This window comes from Lactuca serriola, chromosome 8, assembly GCF_051521515.1.
Source record: "Lactuca serriola cultivar US96UC23 chromosome 8, Lser_US96UC23_V15, whole genome shotgun sequence".
Taxonomy (NCBI): Eukaryota; Viridiplantae; Streptophyta; class Magnoliopsida; order Asterales; family Asteraceae; genus Lactuca; species Lactuca serriola.
The window spans coordinates 251,937,645-251,958,813 of NC_136415.1; the positions used below are offsets into that span (position 1 = coordinate 251,937,645).

The following is a 21,169-nucleotide window of genomic DNA, read 5'->3' on the forward strand; positions in this document are numbered from 1 at the left end:
AGTAGAGGCCTATACTACCGGAAGCACAGGACTCACACTTGGATCAGGGAAAGTCACAAGGTTACCAAGAAACTAGTAATTGATTTCATTCTATTCAAGTATGTTGTTACCCATCGTTTAGCTAATGACTAAGAAGATTGTTAATATTCCGACCCTAGTGGTCATATCACATTGAGTCCGACTACGATTAGTAGGTTACGTGGTTCAGAGAACCAAGTTTGATGTAGCGTCCGACTTAAACCAAACGATTGAAATCAAAGCGAAGTATCGCGCTCGTTGTTTAAGAAGTTGGTAGCTAGAAATGCTACATGTTAAAATGTGATTATATCACATTAGACCATGAAGGAAGACATATTCCATTCCGGAATTTGACTCTAAGAGACCTGAGTCTAAGCATTGCTACATACGATGATAGGTCATTAGAATATGACACATCGGTCAATTGTAGTAATCAACTTAACTTATCCTAAGTTTTTTAATAAGAAGAAGGAGTCTCTGATAAAGAATGAGGTTGTGACACGAAGGTCATGATTGAAAGTCTAACGAGCAAGTGCAAGATCGAGCACCGCCTGCAGTCATGGAGTCCAAGAGTTAGATATTCATTTGAAGAAACAAGGAAGTTAAGATTATTACCTAGGATGAAGACATAACATATGGAATCATTATACTATCCTATTTCGTTGATGATTCCGAGACGTAATCATCCTAAGGGGGAGATAATTGTAACGCCCGCAGATCCGGGCTAGTCAATTTAGAGACAATAAGTGTCGAAAATGACTTTTTAGCAAAAGATTATTTATAATAAATAGTCTTAACCAAGTTGTAGTTTCCGTACATATAAAGAACGCCGAAATCCGAGTTATAACGAAGAAGTTATGGCCCGTCGAAGTTTTACGGCAAAACCGGCACGACACCGGGAAGCATAAATAGTGAATCTACGATAGAGCGAGATTTAGCCTTAGCAATCTAAACGAAAGTCGTATAATATGTTAAACTAAGAGCGTCGATAAAAATAACGCCCAAATCTGACTTCGTATGAGGAAGTTATGATTTTTCTAAGATTCGGCTTTTGCAGTGCACGACCCGAAACTCGAATTTTAGTTCGGGTGGTTTTTGGCTTACGCGACCTAAATGAGAGTTGAAGATTCTGTAAGAAGGAGTTACGAATTCTTCGCGGTCATTTAGCAGTCTAAACGCCTCCTACTGTTAAATTTGAGATCGGTCGAGAATTAGCCGACGGAGTCTAAATGAAAGTTGTAGATCTTGATTTTAACTACACGTTGAAAAAACGAACGTCAAAAACGGAGCTCGTATGCGAGAGTTATGATTTTTCTAAGTTTGAAGGCTGATACGCGATAGGGGGTGACGTGGCACCAGCAGAATTGGACACGTGGCACCACCAGAAGGCTGCCACATGCACCAACTCGGCGAGTAGGTCAGTTAGCACCCCTATAAATAGAGGTGCTGGGTTCCCACATTTCCTCACCCCTCAACCCTCTTCTTTCTCTCTCTATACTCTCTCTCTAAGCTCCCTAACCCCCCTAAAAGCCTAGGTAAACCCCCTAGCACCCGAAGGAAGCCCCGAGGCTCCCGGAGTCCCGAGAAAAGAGCCTTTCGGCTCGGGAACGCTGCTCCAGCGAAGCCCGGTTTTCGAGAAAACCTGTTGTAAGTAAGCTATGCCTACGCTATCTTTAGTATAGCTTATGTTTCAATATAGTAATGTTATTAGGACCTTATAATAAGTATTTGGGCTATTATTATGAGTTATATTGAGTGTTATTTAACCCTTATATAATAATAATAATAATAGTTAGACTATTAATTTGTCGCGGTTAACGTCAGACTAAACTCTAGTGGTAATGATACTAGGTTTTGTCGAAGAAGTTGTTTTAAGAGTAACGAAGTGCTGTCCGAGTGTCGATTCACCACCTTCCCAGGTGAGTGCATATTCCCTTTCATGAATATGATTTTAATACAAGTATTGATTGAAGTATTAATTATATGTTTATGTGCGAGTTAATTGATGTTCCCTGAAATACATGTTAAAAGAACATACCTGATTATATGTGATGATTTAGGATGAAGAGTAAACCTAAATTAATTATGAGGAATATTAGGTAGTATTTTCTTACGAGTACGAGTGACTTATACTCTGAGAATAGAACTTTAGTATATGTCATTGATCCGAGAGCATGGATTAGACATAGTCATTGTCCCTAGTCCGAGAGTATGGATTAGGCATAATCATTCATCATTAATCTGAGAGTATGGATTAGTCATTTGTCCCTAGTACGAGAGTATGGATTAGGTAAAGTCGTTCATTTCTGATCCAGGAGTATATATTAGGTAAAACGGCTAATATTAGGTCTGAGAATATGGATAGTCTCGTTGTGAGGATCGACGGGGTGGGATAAGAGTTGTTTATATATATGCTGAAATGGTATATTTTGTGAGTTTTAAACTATATATATGGTATAACATTGTGGGATTGAAATCCCTATGTACTCACCAGGTTTCCCAACCTGACCCACTCAGTTTATTTATGTCACAGGTGTTGTCATGAAGTCACATTACACTGAGGGATTAAAGAGATGTAGATCACTAGTAATTTATGTTTATGCTTATGTTTCTGTATTAACGATGACATCCCAAACATTTTAAAATAAATAAAATATGATTCTTCGATAATGTTTTGATAACGTATTTATCATGTTTTTCTGGGAACAAATTCCGCAACATTTTTATTAAAAGAAGTACTCTGATTTTTATAAAGCATAAACAAAATCGGTCTTTCTGGCCGTGAAAATGGGGATGTCACAGTTAACCACATGACCCAAAAATTGGACTTCTTGAATCCAAAAATCACATTTGGAGAGCTTTGCATACAACTTCTCCTTCTTTAATACCTCTAACACTTCTCTCAAGTGTTTGCCATGCTCCTCCTGGCTTTTTGAGTAAATCAGAATGTCATCTATGAACATTATCACGGATTTATCTAGGAATGGTTGACAAACCCTATTCATCAAATCCATGAAAGCTGTTGGGGCATTGGTTACTCTGAATGACATAACCAAAAATTCATAGTGTCCATATCTTGTTCTGAATGCAGTCTTTTTGATATCCTGCTCTCTCACCATTAGTTGATGGTATCCTGACCTAAAATCGGTCTTCGAGAAATAGCTCGAACTTTGCAACTACTCGAACAGGTCATCGATCCTCGGCAACGGGTACTTGTTCTTTATTGTTGCTTTATTCCGCTCTCTGTAATCTATGCACATTCTCATGTTCCTGTCTTTCTTCTTTACAAATAACAGAGGGGCTCCCCGGGATGATGAACTAGGTCGAATGAAACCTTTGTCCAATAACTCTTGAAGTTGTGTCATAAGTTCTTTCATCTCTGTTGGTGCTAATCAATATGATGCTTTTGCTATCGGCGTCGTTCCTAGTAACAAGTCAATACAAAATTCTACTTGTCGATCAGGGGGCAATCCAGGAAGATATTTGGGAAAGACTTCCGGATAATCACACACCACCGGGATATTCTACACCTCCTTCTTTTCCTTCTTAGCATCGATCACGAACGCTAAATATGATGTACACACCTTGGCCAAACACTTTCTGGATTTCATTAGAGAAATGATTCTAGAATTTACTTTGCGTTTGTCTCCATACACCATAAACGACTCTTTCCCTGGCGGGTTTACTTTTACTATCTTCTTTCTACATAATATTTCTGCATCATTGGCGCTAAGCCAATCCATTCCTAGAACTATGTCGAAACCATTTAACTCGATAGGCAATAATTCCTCGTGGATCTTATTCCCATCCAAGTTAATGATGATTTTTTTCATACGATGGCTAAAAGGTACAAACTTGCCACTAGCAATCTCGACTATTATAGCATTAACTAGTCTATCTACAGGAAAAGCTAGTTTTCTACCTAATTCATGCGAAATAAAGGAGCAATTGGCTCTAGAATCAAACAAAATTTGGGCAGGCAATACGTTTACGAGAAAGGTACCTGAAGCGACATCGGCTTCTTGTTTCGCAGCTTTGAGTGTCATCTAAAAGGCTCTCTCCTTCGGCTTTGGTGGAAGATTGGGTTTTGCTGCGTCCTTTTTCTTGGGCAATCCCTCAAAATATGCCCTTCTTCATTGCACCCAAAACATACGTTCTTATTGAAGGTGCATTCATTGGCATCATGCCCAAGCTTTCCACATGTAACAAGTGACTTCCACGCTGCACTTCCCAACATGTTTCTTCTTACACTTGTCAGACTATTTGGCTTCGGCTCCTCCTCTAAATTTTCTCGAACCAGTCTTGGAGAATTTTTTCTTTTTATTGGAACCTGAAGTTCCTTCAAACTTTCTCTTTTCGCCAACTTCAACTTTCCTGGCGGCTCTCCTCTTTATCATATCTTCAACAGACTTGGCAGCCCAGATAGTTGCCTCCAAAGTAAGTGTCTGGCGTACTGGCACCACGTACTCCCATGGAAGTCCCTTTGTGTACCTGTCAATTTTTGCCAGTTCATCTGGGACAATACGCAAAGCAAACTCCATTTCGTCTGTGAAGTTATTCGTATATTCGTCAACGGTCATACATCCCTTCTTCAACGTTAGAAATTGGTTTTCTTACTCAAGCACGTTTTAGGCCGAGCAGTACTTGCACTTAAAGTGCACCTAGAAATCTGCCCAAGTTAGTTGCAGTGGCTCATTAGGGCTTAGGGTTTTCCCTAAAGTGCTCCACCATCGAACAGCACTACCCCTGAACTGACGTACTGCAAACGTGGTTTGTAACTTCCCTTGGCAATCACAAATCATGAAAGCTAACTCCATTTCCGAGATCCAGTCCATTACTCCGACAGGATCTTCTTTTCCAGTGAAGGTCGATGGCTTGCAAGTCATAAAGTCCTTACACTTGCACCCATTTCTCTCCATTCTACCCTCGTGGTTATTTCTCCCAACCACAAGCGGTTCACTATGACCAACCGATCTACTATTGTTCCCTTCTTTAGATCGATCGTCATTTAGTTCACGTTGTTCAACAGGAACTAAAGGTTCATCCCTGTCGTTCAGCAACATTTGCCTCAATTCCTCCTTTTGTTCAGCCAACATGGTCTGAATCATAGTTCGTACTCCAACCATGGTGATGGGTTCGGGTGCAGCTCCTACTATCATCACCTGTTCCACCACTTGAGGTTGAGGTTGTTGGTTTCTGTTTGCATTTCCTGCTCCACTTCGAGTTCTTTCCATTACAATCTATATACCGAATAAGGCGAATTTAGGTCTTTATCCTTGTTAGACATGTCAATTCCCTTATCACTCTCAAACGTTTACATGTTAGTTCTAATTTTGTAATCATACGCTTAGAATCCTACACACATAAGGTTTCCAGATCTGGTCGACAACAGACCATAGATCCGAACAAATAATGGCATATATGGAAACATATAGTATTTAGCACATAAAGGCATTTTAGTAACCTTTCCTAAAATAAACTAGTGCTCGTGTCTAAAATATGGTAGACACTCACCTCACAATCATTACTTAGCATTCTAAGTTCAAGTCTAGAAATTCTACAATTTCTTAGTTCGCTTTAACTAATGCTCAGATACCAACTGTGACATCCCCTAATTTCACGGCCAGAAAAGACCGATTTAATTTATGCTTTTTAAAATAAAGTCAAATAAATCTTTTAAAAGATGTTGCGGAATTGGTCCGCAAAACAAAACATGATAAAAGTTTATCAAAACCTTTCTTTAAGAAATGTATAGTTTCATTTCATATCAAAACCTTGGGATGTCATGTTCCGATACAGATCAAAAGCATAAACAAGACATTATAAGCCTTTCAATAGTAATTTACAACTACTGGCCTATAATCAAAAATCTCTCATCGTCCTCCGACTATGCTCGGGGTCCACTACCAGTAATCATAAAAACTGAGTGGGTCAGGCTTGGGAGCCTGGTGAGCATATATAGGGTTTTCAACCCACAATAATAATATACTTATTAAGTTCACCAATCAACAATAACCGTGATTACTCATTCCCGTTGTCCTCATTTTACGTCCCTAAACACCTATCACAAGGGACCTAGCTAGCCTAAGGAATATCATCGGGATGGAAACTACTGCTAAGGGGTCTCCTCAGCCATATATGTCCTAAAGGAAACCATGAGGGGGATGGAGTACACCAATGAACATTTAGTTCATCAACACCTACAAGTTGCGAACCTGCTAGTGTTCCACTGGACTGTCTAGAAAGGTTCGTGCTCGTCATCTATACTCTGCTAGATGACTATAGCAACAACAAAAACATCGAGGCCTCTCACCATTTTAACACACATCAACTATATCATCTACCCATGTTCTACCCAACATATTTTGTGGATAAAATGCATATACAGTTTAAAACTTGTATAAAACATTTATTCAACAGTCACCTTAAATAAACACTTAATATAATTACACATAGCACGTATTTTAAAGAAAATACTTCATATCTAGGTGTAAGATAAAAGTGACTACACATTCACTTGATTTGATGATAATCGGGCAGCAATTCGTTGCTTAAAATGATCGTTTCTAATAAAACCGGAAGTTTTATTGAGAAACCGGGCTCTGCAAAGGTCGGGCTTCGAAACCAAAAAGATAAATTTTTCGGGCTTCTCGGGCACTTCGTGGAGTATTCCGGGGGTTATTATCGATACCGGGACTTTGGGGGAAGTTAAAATGAAAGAAATATGGGTTTAGGGGCTAAAATTGACAAATTTCCAAATTATACCCGGGAGGTCTCGCACCCTCCTATTTATAGGAGTGAGCCTCCTGATCCAACTGGTGAGAAGAAGCCACACGTCACAGATCCGAAGCTCGCAGGGGATAGCTCGCACATGGTCTGCGCATGTGAGGGGCTCGCTATCGCCTCCTGATTGGACCGCAGTCTGGTCTGAGGCTTCAAACGTGGCTCCTCCTGCGAGACTCGGACACGTGATAAGGGACACGCGTCGGACTCCTAGTGGACTACTTCAGATAGCTCAGCAGCTGGGATGACTCAGCAGAATTTTTGGACATGTGGCGCGTTTTGAGCGAGGGTGACGTGGCAAAAACGTGACTATGCGAATTTTCTCGATTTTTGTGCAAAAATTTCTAAAATCCATAACTTTCGCATACGAGCTCCGTTTTTGACGTTTTTGATATGCACGCGTAGGTAAAATTACGCTCTACAACTTTCGTTTAGATTTCGTCGGCTAATTTTGAATTTAATTTTTATATTATAATTTTTAACAGACCGGGACATGAAATCCGTTAAAAATTCATAACTTCTTCATCCCACATCCGTTTTCGTCAGACTTTTTACTGTTGTGCTACTAATGACGAGACCTTAAATTCTTGTTTAGGTTGTGTCTACTAAAAATCACTCAATCTAAAATTCGAGTTTTTAGATGTCTACTGCTAAGCTGAAACTTCGAAAAATCATAACTTCCTCATACGAAGTCAGATTTGGGCGTTCTTTTTATCGAACTTCTCGGTTTAACGAATACTATGACTTTAATTTAGATCACTAAGGATAAAAAGTAGTTTATCAAAAACTCACTTTTTACGACACTCGGCCCCATGCCGGTTTGTCGCGAAACTTCGACAGGTCATAACTTCTTCGTTATAACTCGGATTTCGGCATTTTTTATATATCTGTAATCCTTGTAACGCACACTACAAGTTTCTTAATAGATATCGGCTTTATCTAAAATTTAATTTTGATGCTCATTTTTATTCTTAATTAATTCAGCCCTAGTAATTAAGCATAAAACGCATAACACACATAGAATTCACATAATTCCTTTTTCATTTCTTCAAAATGAGTTACAAAGGTTAGCCTAGACTATCACCTTAATATTAATGCTTAGGCAAGAAACACGAGTGTTACAATAAATCAATGCGTATTATAAATTGTGTGTCATTAAAGGCATGATTTCTTTTATTATACATCAAATGAAAGTTATTAACCACTTATAAATCATTCAAAATGAATATTTATAAATCGATATACCTTGATATATAAAAGCATTCTTATAAAAAATCGCTTTGAAGTAACCATTGATGCGGCATAACTCATATTTTTTTTTCAAAATCCATCATATTTGAATTACAAACCTTTTCAAACATATAATTTTTTTTTATCAAAACTTACTAATATACTAGTAATATAGTTGTAACGTGTATAAATAAGTGAAAATAAAAACGCATTGCACATTAATAACCATAAGTTAAAAAAACTCTTGAATGTAGTAGAAAATAAAAAGGCATGATTAATTACATTAAATTAAAAACCATAACTACATTGAAATTAGAAAACTCTTGAGATGTAACGAGAGTTTCGAACTCTTGAGTTGTGCAATAATATAATATAAATACAGACAGTTATATGTTATAATAACAATATTATCGGCATTTATCATTGAAATAATGATTTTTATACCAAGTTGAAAATAATACTATAATTTTTAAGTATATATATATATATATATATATATATATATATATATAGAGAGAGAGAGAGAGAGAGTAAGTTAGTGTTTGAATTGAATTAAATAAAGTTTTTGATTTCATATTTTTTTAATTATAAGTATTTTTAATTAATTTAGAAACAATTCATTTGAATATTTTTATTTCATGTATTATAACTATTATATTATTTCAAATAACAATATTTTTAGTATAATATAATCTATTTTTTTAGTTTTATGTTATTTTAAGCGATTATTATTTTTACTTAATTAAAAAAATACACGTTTGAAATAATTTCATTTTTAAATTTAAAAAAACTATCTACCTTAGTATTGGATTTTTATTTTTGTCTTTACATCTTTGAAATATTAGAAGAGAATGAATGATCTAAGTAAAATGGTGATTTGAATTTCAAAGCTATAATAATTGTTTAGTATTAAGACCATTTAAAAAAAACATGTTAAAAGTGGGTTAGGGAGGGAGGAAGTGTTACACTTGAGTTATTTTTTTATTACTTATATTTTTCTTATTAAAGTATTAATATTTTCTTTATTTTACTTTTTCTTTTCGGTGAAAAAATAATAGGAAAAAAAACTGAAATTGACAAATGTAATAAGATATAATAGATTACTTATTTTTATTGCTACAAAAACACTAAAAAAATGGATACATTCATGTTAGTGTTGCAAGAACATAAAGAATTTATTTTTATAACACATAAATAATCATTGATTTTCAACAATAAAGTCATGTCATATTTTACTTTTTCTTTACGATGAAAAACAAATAGAAAAATATGAAATTGTCAAATTTAATATGATATAGTAGACTACTTATTTTTGTTACTATATAAATATTTAAAAAATGGATACATTCATATTAGTTTTGCGAGCACATAAAGAATGTATTTCTATAAAACATAAATAATCCTTGGTTTTCAATAGTAAAGTTATATCATATTTAAAATCATCTGTTTTAACACTACTAGAAAAACAGTCTTTCACAAACAATGACACATAGTGATTTACGATACGCAAAAGCGTGTGCCCTAAAAATAATGTCATCTCTTCTAAAATTTGAAGGATAGAGGACACGCATTTGTGCATGCCCTAAATTAGGGTCAGAAAAGAAAAAAACAAATACAAACACGGAGGGCGCATATCTTAAATGTGCGTCCTCTTCGAATGTCGTTTTATATTTTTTTGCTTAAACACGCGTTTTTAAAGGGGAAAATGAAATCGTCTGAAATTCTAAAATTTTGACGAACCCCGCTTCTACCCTCTCTCCTCAGTATCTCCCTTCATTCACTCCTTCCTTCTCTATGTAAACACGAAGCCATCGCCACCGCCACCACCATTGAACCTTAAAATCTCAATCCACACTTCACGCTTCTGTCATTCTCTCTTCTTCGGCTCTCTAATCTCCGATTTTTGTCTGAAAACATATATCGACCTCCGATTAGAAATCCAAAAATTTAGAAAACTCTACATTTTCGAGCGTGTTGGTGCTCGTGCTTTGGTGTACCTGGTCATTGTTGTTCTTATTCCCTTCTTTTGTTGTTTGTTTGATTCCATCTCGATATCAATTTTCTAACCGTCCCACTGTTCCAGATGGCTTCTGTTATGTTATCGAGTTGCCAATTTTCATTAGCTGGTAATTTCCACGAGCAGAATAAGGGACAACGGAGAAAAAGAGACGAAGTCAAAAGAATCAGTATCTCCTGCATATGATTCAATGCTCTCGATGTTTGATGATTTTGCTGCAAATGGGAGTGTGGCCACCGAGGTTAGTTCATCAATGGAGGGATCAGGATTGGGATCGCCTGGTCATGGATATGAAGTGGTGGATATGGTTTGGGGAAAAGTGAAGTCCCACGCTTGGTGTCCTGGTCATGTATTCAGTAAAGAGTTTGCAACCACTTTTGTGCGAAGATCAAAGAGGGAGGGTCTTCTCTTGGTTGCCTTCTTTGGAGATAGTAGTTATGGATGGTTTGATCCTTCAGAACTTATGCAATTTGAATCAAATTTTGCTGAAAAGTCTCGGCAGACTAACTCTAAAACTTTTGTCAAAATTGTGGAAGAGGCAATGGGTGAGGTGAGTAGAAGGAATGCACTTGGTTTTTCTTGTATGTGTAGGAGTAAGCAAAATTTTAGGAAGATAGATGTTAAAGGGTATTATGTTGTTGATGTAGCTGATTATGAGCCTGGAGCTGTATACTCAATCAATGCTATTAAGAAAGCTAGGGCCAGTTTCCAGCCAAGTTCAGCTCTTGATTTTATTAGTTTGGAGTCTATCGTTGAGCATGTTGGTATCGATCTTATAAAGAACAAAGCTAGGGTTGTTTCTTATAGAAGGGCAGTTTATGAGGAATTTGATGACACTTATGCTCAGGCATTTGGTCACGAACTAGATCGCCCTTCTCCAGCTAAAGGTAATCAATTCATATACTATTTATGCTCATTTCTGTTTTTTCTTTTATGGGTCCTTGTTATTTATTTCTTATCATTACATGACAACTGTTGGAAACCTACAGTATCGTTTGAGCATTTAGATGTGATTTTTTGAGAACTTAAAAGCCACAAAATTAAACTGTTCTATGAATTTTAGTTTTTAGTCAGGCACCTGTATCATTTGTGTAGAATTAAGTATCACAATTCTCATTTGTTTTGAGCTCTACTCGTCAATTTGAGTCAAGAAAAACCATAATTTATGCATCTTTTATTTACCATGAATTCTTCAATTAAAGTTTATGTTGTTGAGTACTAAATATTATACAGAAGAAGTACATATTACATATGAAGTGTATAATTCCAATTCTTTTTGTGATTTGTAATTTATGCTTTCAAACAAAGCAGATGGATGTTATAATGGAATAGAATTGTTGTTCCTAAAATATTCAATTGGTTTATAAATTATAACACACTTGCAAATTCTTTATAAAGAGGCTAAATAAAATCTATACTTATGTCTAGTGATGTTATATTTTTTACAGCCCCTTCGAGTGGGCGGTAGGTGTTTGCTGACACTTCCGGCAAGGGAATAAGTCAAAATAAAATGCTAAAAAAGACAACCTCTTTAAAAGAAAATTGATATCAAGCTTAAGGTCGTGTATATTGCTCTTCAGGGGAATAACAATTTCGGTGATGCTCCTAAAAAGAATTATGATCCTAACTCTGTGAGTTCAATGGCAATTCCTTTTCCATTTTCCGGATTCCAATATAATCCAATACAATTGGAATGCATGATTCCATTCCATGATACGGTTGGTTTTGAAACGGACAAAACTCTTTCAGATGTCATGCAGAGCACCATTTTTTACTTTTATTTGAGTCAGCATGGCAATAACTCTTTTTTTTTACTTTTATTTGAATCAACATTGTTAACAACAACTCTTGTAAAGTCAGATTCTTTTTTTACTTTTTTTTACTTTTAAGAAACAAACAAGTCAATCAATGTTTTATTTGCAGGTTGATCCTTCGACTGGTGAGGTGGAGAAAGATGGAGTAAAAGACAAATATAAACTGGAAGACTCAAAGATTGTTGTAGGCTTCAGTAGATTTCCTTGAAACAGGACAATATAATTCAGGGTAAGTTTCACATATTAATGGGGTCTAAACTCTAAAGAACTTATAAAATAGAACTCATGACTGCTACTTTTTCAGGTCGTTTCCTTGCTGAGGTAACAAGCCAATTGTTTGCAGATCTTGAAGCGAGTATATATCAAGTGAGTTTTGAAAGCCATGTTACATATATATATATATATACACACACACACACACATTCCTTTACCTGTTTTGATTCATGTATGACACTTACACTTAAAGCTTTTGCCTTTTGACAGATGGCTGAATACAAAATATCAATATAAGGAAGAAAGCAAAGTGAGTGGGACAATTTGGCAAGTTGGATTGTAAACAATAAATTATACAGTGAGAATGTTTTCTGGTTGATTCAGGAACTGTATTACTACAATACAATGATACATATACTCATTTTCACCAAATCTTTATACTTTAAAATCAACTAACATTATAATTTATATGCATACTTTGTGTTGTTCAGCTACCCCGGCTTTACAACATATACAAAGAAATGGGTATTGTGACATCATTTCTGACCATTTTGGATAATGTCTTCCTTCCACTCTTTGAGGTTACAATCGATCCAGATTCACATCCCCAGTTGCATGTATTCTTGAAAAAGGTAACACCACTCAAACTTAACATGTCACATAATTTGAATTTGATTTATTTTATTTAATGTAATGTTTTAACAATCTTATAAATACAATACAGGTGGTAGGATTGGATTTGGTGGATGATGAGAGCAAGCCTGAAAGGCGCCCTACAAAACACATGCCAACACCTTCTCAATGGACAAACATCTTCAATCCTGCATTCTCATACTATGTCTATTATAGTTATGCCAATCTTTATACCCTAAATAAGCTTCGCGAATCAAAGGGCATGAAAACTATTAGATTCCGTCCTCATTGTGGGGAGGTATGTGTGCAAAAGATGTAAATACCCTCATCCTAATTGGAAATAACATTGTTGAATGTATGTTTGTGATTAGGCAGGTGACATTGACCACTTAGCTGCCTCATTTCTTACAACTCACAACATTTCACATCGAATAAATCTTAGAAAATCCCATATACTTCAATATCTATACTACCTTGCTCAGGTAACAACTAACAAATTCCATTTTCCTGCTTTTAATTTTATTGATAAAATTGTTATTATTATTATTATTATTATTATTATTATTATTATTATTATTATTATTATTTGGTCAGATTGGTCTTGCAATGTCTCCTTTAAGAAACAACTCGTTATTTCTAGATTACCATCGGAATCCTTTTCCGATGTTTTTTCTACTGATGACCCCTTATAAATCCATCTCAAAGGAACCCTTGGCGGAGGAATACAATATTGCTGCTTCTGTAAGCATATTCCTACTCCACTCTCATTTTTCAATATGTGATGGGAATTAAAGTATCTTAAATTCTTATTTTACAGGTCTGGAAGTTGAGTTCATGTGATCTTTGTGAGATAGCATGTAATTTTGTTTACCAATCAGGTTTCCCCCACGTTCTTAAGGTAAAAAACTGTTTCAAGTTTATAAATATAGACAATGAATTTTATTTAAGTTTTTGCATTTCTTTACCCGTTATAGCAATGTACTCAGTACTCACATTTATTTACAAATAATTAGCAACTTAGTCGGTTGGTTGGTGTTATGTGAAAGTGAAAGGGGTAACTAAATTTTGAGAGTGATTTGTGTTTTTTTGTTTTTTTAGTCTCATTGGATTGGGCAAGAGTACTACAAAAGAGGGCCAGATGGAAATGATATTCACAAGACAAATGTACCACACATCCGACTTGAATTCCGAGATGTGGTTTGTATTTATATTTTATTGGATAGTGTATTAAAATAAATTTAAGCACCAAAAATAATGACTGCTACATGCATTTTGTTTATGATAATTTTGGTGATGCAATGCAGATATGAAGAGAGGAGATCTAAAGGTAGCTTTGTAATTGTTTGGTGTGTTGTAGTTAATGCTTATTGGAAGAGTTTTGACTGATGTACGAGTAAACGCAAGAGTGAAATGTGACTTGTCTGAGAATCTTACCATGAAGACCAATGCTCTGGTAGAAGGGTAGAATAGTAGTTATTAGTTTATTATTTACATATAATACACATCAAGCATTTTTTGGCTGAATGAACGTTATCGATAATTCATTTTATTTTTCTTCTCAGCTTACAAGTGAGCCACACATGTCTCATGGAATGATCAATTTTGACTACAAGGTAAATTATTAGTCTTGTATGCTTTACAAGTTTTCCATTTTTATTAAATTATGTCATTTTATTGGTAACTGTTTTTGAAATTTGTATGCAGGGTATTAACTATTGGACTCAATTCCAACTTGGAAATGGTGGTTTGCTTGGTGCTAGTTATATTCAGGTAAAATATTTCCCATGTCTTATATTAATGTTTGGTTTTAATGTTTGGCTTATTATATTACTTTTTTCTCCTTTGTTGTATGTAGGTTTCATTGGCATCTAATTTAATGTACAATTACATGTCAAGAGATGTCACTACCAGCTTTGGCTATGATTATATACTTCGTGAGGCAATTCAATATAATTTATATTTTATGTTTCTTTATTTAAATAAAGTTTGGGAAATTGGCAACAAATTTTGGAGTTAATAAAGGATCATTTTAAAAACTAATCTTTTTTACATTGAGAGTGTCGGCTTAAAGGCAAGATTGACTCAAATGGCTGCACATTTGCTTTTCTTGAAGAAAGGTTGAACATGGATCATAATTTTATCATCTCTGCTGAGGTCAGTACATTTATCACACTCGGTAATTCCATGCATAAACACCATAAAGAAAAGTATTATATACAATAAATACCAATATACCTTTTCTTTAACAAAGGAATGGAATGACTCATTACATTCCATCGTCATATTTGGTTGGCCTGTATGAATGAAATGAATTTTCATATGTTTTTTTTACATCACATGTAAAAAGTCAAACTAGTGGACCCAAAATCTAAAAAATCAAGCTAGTGGACCATCATCTCTTTTATCCTGTTGATCCCTTTTGTCTTCTTATTAGAAGGCTTCAAGCTTACATTTAATGGTTGAATATTAAAATTGATAAATACTTTATATGTTAATGGAACCCGGAACATCGCATGGATCAAATATCACATCTCAAGTGCGGTCCCACATTCTTTGAATGGAGAAAAGGGTAATTTCGTCTTTTACAACTAACATTCCATGTTTGATTCTTCTAATAATTATATTAGCATATTAATTTTTTGACTTTTATTTGATCAAGTCACAAGAATTATCGGAGTAGGGGTTTATTAGTCTTAAAGAATTATGAAAGGCAATATGCAACTCTACTTAGTTCGAATTTGATGTTTATCATCTTTGTGTATATCTTCTTAGTTTGTATAGCATTACATTGCAGAAGGTGTCCCTTAATACCAATGTAGTATTAGATTATATAGTTAGGGAAAACCTCTTAATAACAATGTACAATTAGATCCCCTTAATATTTATGTATTACAATTTTTTGACATGATGTTATTGGATGAAATTGATTGTTTTGGTATATATTTGCTTACATATTTTTGTATTATGTGTAAATAAGTATCATAAAGACGCGTCATAAATAAATATCGAAAATGGTTACTGAGGTTTATGACACGCAAATGCGTGTCATCTTCATTTATGATAGGGGCTTCCTTGATACGCATTGCGTGTCATAAACACACGTGTCGTAAGGCTACGGCACGCAAATGCGTGTCATCTTCCTTTATGATAGGGCCTTCCTTGATACGCATTGCGTGTCATAACTACGCAACGTAAATGCGTTTCATAAAGGCGTGTCGTAAATAGACGACACGCAAAAGTGTGTCATCTCTCTTTATGACAGGGCCTTCCTTGACACGCATTTGCACATCGTCTGAGCATTTTACGATACGCATTATGCGTCGTAAAAGGCTGTTTTTCTAGTAGTTTAATTCGTCATTATCACTAATAATTTGGAAAAATTATTGTAAACTCCTTTTATCAAAATTAATTATCAAGAATTCTATCAATGTTATTTACAACAAAATAAGTGATAGAAACTAACATAGCATGTAACCAATAATATAAAATACATGTTGAATAATGTTATATTGGACAGAAAAATATATTGTCTTAACATAAAGAGAAAGAAAACATAAAGATACATACATATTAAGTTTTAAGTAAGATTTGCCAAATTGTTGGCTGTTAAGATTCTTTTTCACATTGTTGAAATAAAAATATAATGCTAAATTTATATTTTTTACATATTATGGTGCTAAATTTATATATATATATATATATATATATATATATATATATATATATATATATATATACATTTTATAAAACAAACAGTTGTAATTGTAGCTGCAACTTGAAGAAAAAGTCATTAAAGTACCTTGGTTTTCTTAACAATCAACTGAGATATACATTTGTGCTTGATTATCCTAACTATTGTTCTTATATAAAATAACAAAATTTCAATAAAATATTCATAAACAAATCAAGCAAAAAAAACTTTTCTACAAACTAACCTGATGAATGTTCCATTTCTTCCAAAGAGCACCATAAGCAGGTCCCTTTCCAGCTTTTGGAAGACCTTACCTTACCTTTAACAAGGTAGCAGAATTCAACTTAATCCCTCTCTCAATAATATCTTCTGCATACTTTGCTACTTCAGGAATCCAATTAAGATCACTATTTCTATAGCTATCCCTAATTAACGAAAAAATAGGCCACTAAAAACCATCAACATTCGAATTGATAAATACAACCTAAACGATGAAACATATATAACCACATAAATATAAGGACTGTATTTTTTTCCTTAATAAAGTCTATGAAGACAGGGAGGAAGGAGTCTGAGTAGCGATGAAACAACAACCCTATCTCCGATCTGATTTTCCATTCATTTGCTCTGATATGTAGTACATAAAATCCGTTTCCCTTTACATATTCGATCGTATTCCAATAATCTATCATGCATACATCAGATCTAGATACATCAAAAAAGAGCAGTGGTGAGGAAAGCAGCAGTAGTGGTGATGTCTCAATCGGAATTTTTTAATTAGAAAATAACGAAACAAATTGAAGGTGATGATTAGAAAATTGATATCGAGATACAATCAGGCAACAATAAGATACAAGAACGAGAAAAACAATGACCAATATGGGAGGACTGATGATATTACCTGGTCAGGGAGGAGAACGACAGAAAATGGTATACAGAACCCTAAATCACCTTCTAGGTTTAAAAAAGTAGGAACCGGAGAGAAGTAGATCGATGTATTTAGGGTAGACCGGAGGTGGAGCGGGACTGGGAACACTCAATCGTAGGCGAGATCAACAAATTGAAGATAACGGTTAGAAAATTGATATTGAGATGGAATCAGGCAACAATAAGAGACAAGAACGAGAAAAACAATGACCAATATGGGAGGACTGATGATATTACCTATGATATTACCTGGTTAGGGAGGAGAATGACAAAAAATGGTATACAAAACCCTAAATCACCTTCTAGGTATAAAAAAGAGGGAACCAGCAAGAAGTAGATCGATGGATTTAGGGTAGACCAGAGGTAGAGCGGGACTGGGAACACTCAATCGTAGGCGAGATCAACAATTTTACGATGTTCGCTTGAACATGGACATACATCGTCGATTATGTGTGTGGGAAGAAAGAATGATGCATCAAAAAAAGCTTAGGGCAAAGAGGGAAGTGAAAAAAGCGGGCTTTTCTAATTTTGGGCTTTCCATTTCCCACTTGTTACTAAAGAATGCGTTTCATTAAAAAAAATATAAAATGACATGTTTAGATGACACACATTTTTTAATAAGCGCCCATTTGTGTTTTTTTTTTCTGACACTAATTTTAGGGCAGACAAAAATGTGCGTCCTAAATCCTTAAAATTTCTAGAGTGATGACATTACTTTTAGGTCACACACTTTTACATATCATAAATTAATGCGTATTATAAATTGTGTGTCATTAAAGGCATGATTTCTTTTAGTATATATCAAATTAAAGTTATTAAGCACTTATAAATCATTCAAAATGAATATTTATAAATCGATATACATTGATATATATAAAAACATTGATATAAAAAATTGCGTTGAAATAACCATTGATGCGGCATTGCTCATATTTTTTTTTTAAATCCTTCATATTTAAATTACAAACCTTTTCAAACATATATTTTTTTATCAAAACTTATATACTACTAATATAGTTATAATGTGTATAAATAAGTAAAAATAAAAACGCATTGCACATTAATAACTATAAGTTAAAAAACTCTTGAATATAGTGGAAAATATTTAGCCTATATAATGTTCTTATATAGGCTAAATATTTCATTTAACCCATCAATTAAATAAGATGGTTTGAAGAGTTTTGGGAGTTACAAATCAACATTTCAGTTAATCATAAATTAAATTTTATAAGTTGAATAGTATTGGGAGTTTCAAATGCATAAGATTCAAGGAAAAATATTTGGTTTATAAGATATATAGATTATATACCCGAGGAGCAAAAAAAAAACCCCCCCCGAATATTTCTTAAACAATCAATCATGTAATACACATTTACATCTTAAATGAGGTAACATATTCAAAAAGCAGTCCCAAAATAGGGACAACCCGAAATTTATTTCTAAATCAATTTCGAACGGGTATTTTTCTATTTTGAGTAAATTATAACTTAGTAGATTTAACGTCTTAATTTTTCATTTTATTTTTTATTATAACATTGTACTTTAAACGATATTATATATTTTTTATTTATATCATCTTTTTTTCTTTTTCCATATTTTGATTTTTAATATCAACTTATTTTGGTTTTATTTTTCTATTTTGAGTAATTTATAACTTAGTAGATTTAACGTGTTAATTTTTTATTTTTATTTTTTATGATAACATTGTACTTTAAACGATATTGTATATTTGTTATTTATACCATCTTTTTTTTTTCATATTTTAATTTTTAATATCAACTTATTTTGGTTTTTATTTTTCTATTATGACATTATACCATTTCGTATTTATTTTTATTTATATTATCTTAGTTATTTTGTTTTTTTTATTATATTATAATACTTTAAAAAGACATTGTAAATTATAACATCTTTTTTTTTCAATTATAACATCCTATCATAACATACATATACATATAATATACACATATTTTATCATAACATACAATATACACACATACAAATGCACTTATACATATTTTTCACATATATTTTTTCATACATACAAATACATTTAAGATAGAAATACATATATATACATTTCACATACAAACACATACATTTTCACATGAAAATGCTTACATTTCATATACATACATTTTTTCATTCCACATAGAAATACACTTATACATTCCACATAGAAATACACTTATACACACATTTTCACATACACTTTTTCATACATACACATACATATACATTTTTCATACATATTCACACATACACATTTGCATATATATTTTTTACATACATTTCATATAGATTTTATATACCAAAATATACACATTTCACATACCAAAATATATACATTTCACACAGATTTCATATACATTAAGAACAGGAAAAAAAAAGAACCTATTGTCGCCAGAAACTGAGAGTTGTCACCGAAAAATTCGACTAGTCGTCAGAAAATGGTGACAACGGTGGTGTTGTGGTGGTGGTCACCGCCGGAGATTACTTAAAAGCACCAAAAACATGAAATTAAGGTTAAATATTGGTATGACAACAAGAGAAAGAGAAAAGGGAAGAGAAAACGCACGTTAACGGAGGATTATTGTCGCCGGAAAAACTCGGAATTTGTCGGAAAACACTGGAAAACGCCGAAAATCAGCGGAAATCACCTAAAATAAAGGCATAGAAGCAATCTATGGTTAATGGTGGTTTGTGTTGGTGTACTACGCTGGAAAAATGCACCAGAGAACGTTGGTCGCCGGATTTTTGCGATGAGGATAATACACAGAAACTGGGTCGTCTGGGACGAAGGGGGGTCAAAAGGGTGTTACCTTTAGCACTGACGCCTTTAGCAGCGTCACCGAGGCAATAGCAGCGACAAGTTGGAGGGGAAAACACATTCTTTTATGTGGTGATTATTAGTCGTCTGATCAAAAAATAATCGAACGGTCACGATAACATTCACGTGGATCGCCATCAATAGCTATCAATGTCTTGAGTGAATGCTTAAGATCAATGTTTGTTTGCTAATAAATGTTATAGTCAAGCCTGGATAGACTAGTCAAGTCTAAGTTAATATATATTCAACAAATGATCAAGTAATAAATGAGGAATGAGATTAAATGATCAAGGTAAAGCTTATAAATGAAGAACAAGAAGAATGTTTGAAAGAGAGTTGAAATATATTAGTAAAATGCCAAAAGTGAGTGAATGATCCGTCTCATAGTCTTGCATTGAAAGGTCCCTTAAATAGGAGTAAGTGAAACATGGTACAAACCAAAAAACATACATCGGACTGGATAAAGGGAACAATTCCTACATTTTGATTGTCCAAGTTAACCAACATACTAAGTCCTATGAAATGTCTAATCATGCAAAGAGACAAAAGTAATTAATACAGAAAGAGACAAAATAGCTTCTCTGGATCACCATATATTCCGAACATGAAGTCCATTCTGGAATGTCTTCACTCCTGAACTTCTAATCAACTTCTCTCTAAGTCCGGACTAATCTTCACTTTGGAACCTGATGTTGACTTTGGAATAATTACTTGGACTTAGGATTGCTAGAGGTTCACTTTCAGGTTCCAACAATGTCACACCCCCAAACCAAGGATGGCGGAAACGTCCGGGGGTGGAGGACTTCATGTATAGTATCATAACAGCAATGGCAATAGTGATGAAAGTAAACACAACCAACATATATATAATTGAAAGAGTTACATCATTGTATGAATTACATGTTTCAAAATCAATTACAATATGTTGACAAAATATGAAATGTTTGACGTCTTAACGTCCCATCCTCAAAATGCACTTGATTTCCTGTTTAGTGATTTCCTGAGAATACAAG

General features: G+C 34.0%; 2 pseudogenes; both read left to right on the top strand.

Moving 5' to 3' along the window:
* LOC145068026 (AMP deaminase-like) overlaps window positions 1-14,018 on the top strand; it is a 104,882-nt pseudogene extending 90,864 nt beyond the window's left edge.
* A 50-nt stretch (window positions 14,019-14,068) lies between these two features.
* LOC145068027 (mitochondrial import receptor subunit TOM40-1-like) lies at window positions 14,069-15,010 on the top strand (annotated as a pseudogene).
* Window positions 15,011-21,169: the final 6,159 nt, after the last annotated feature.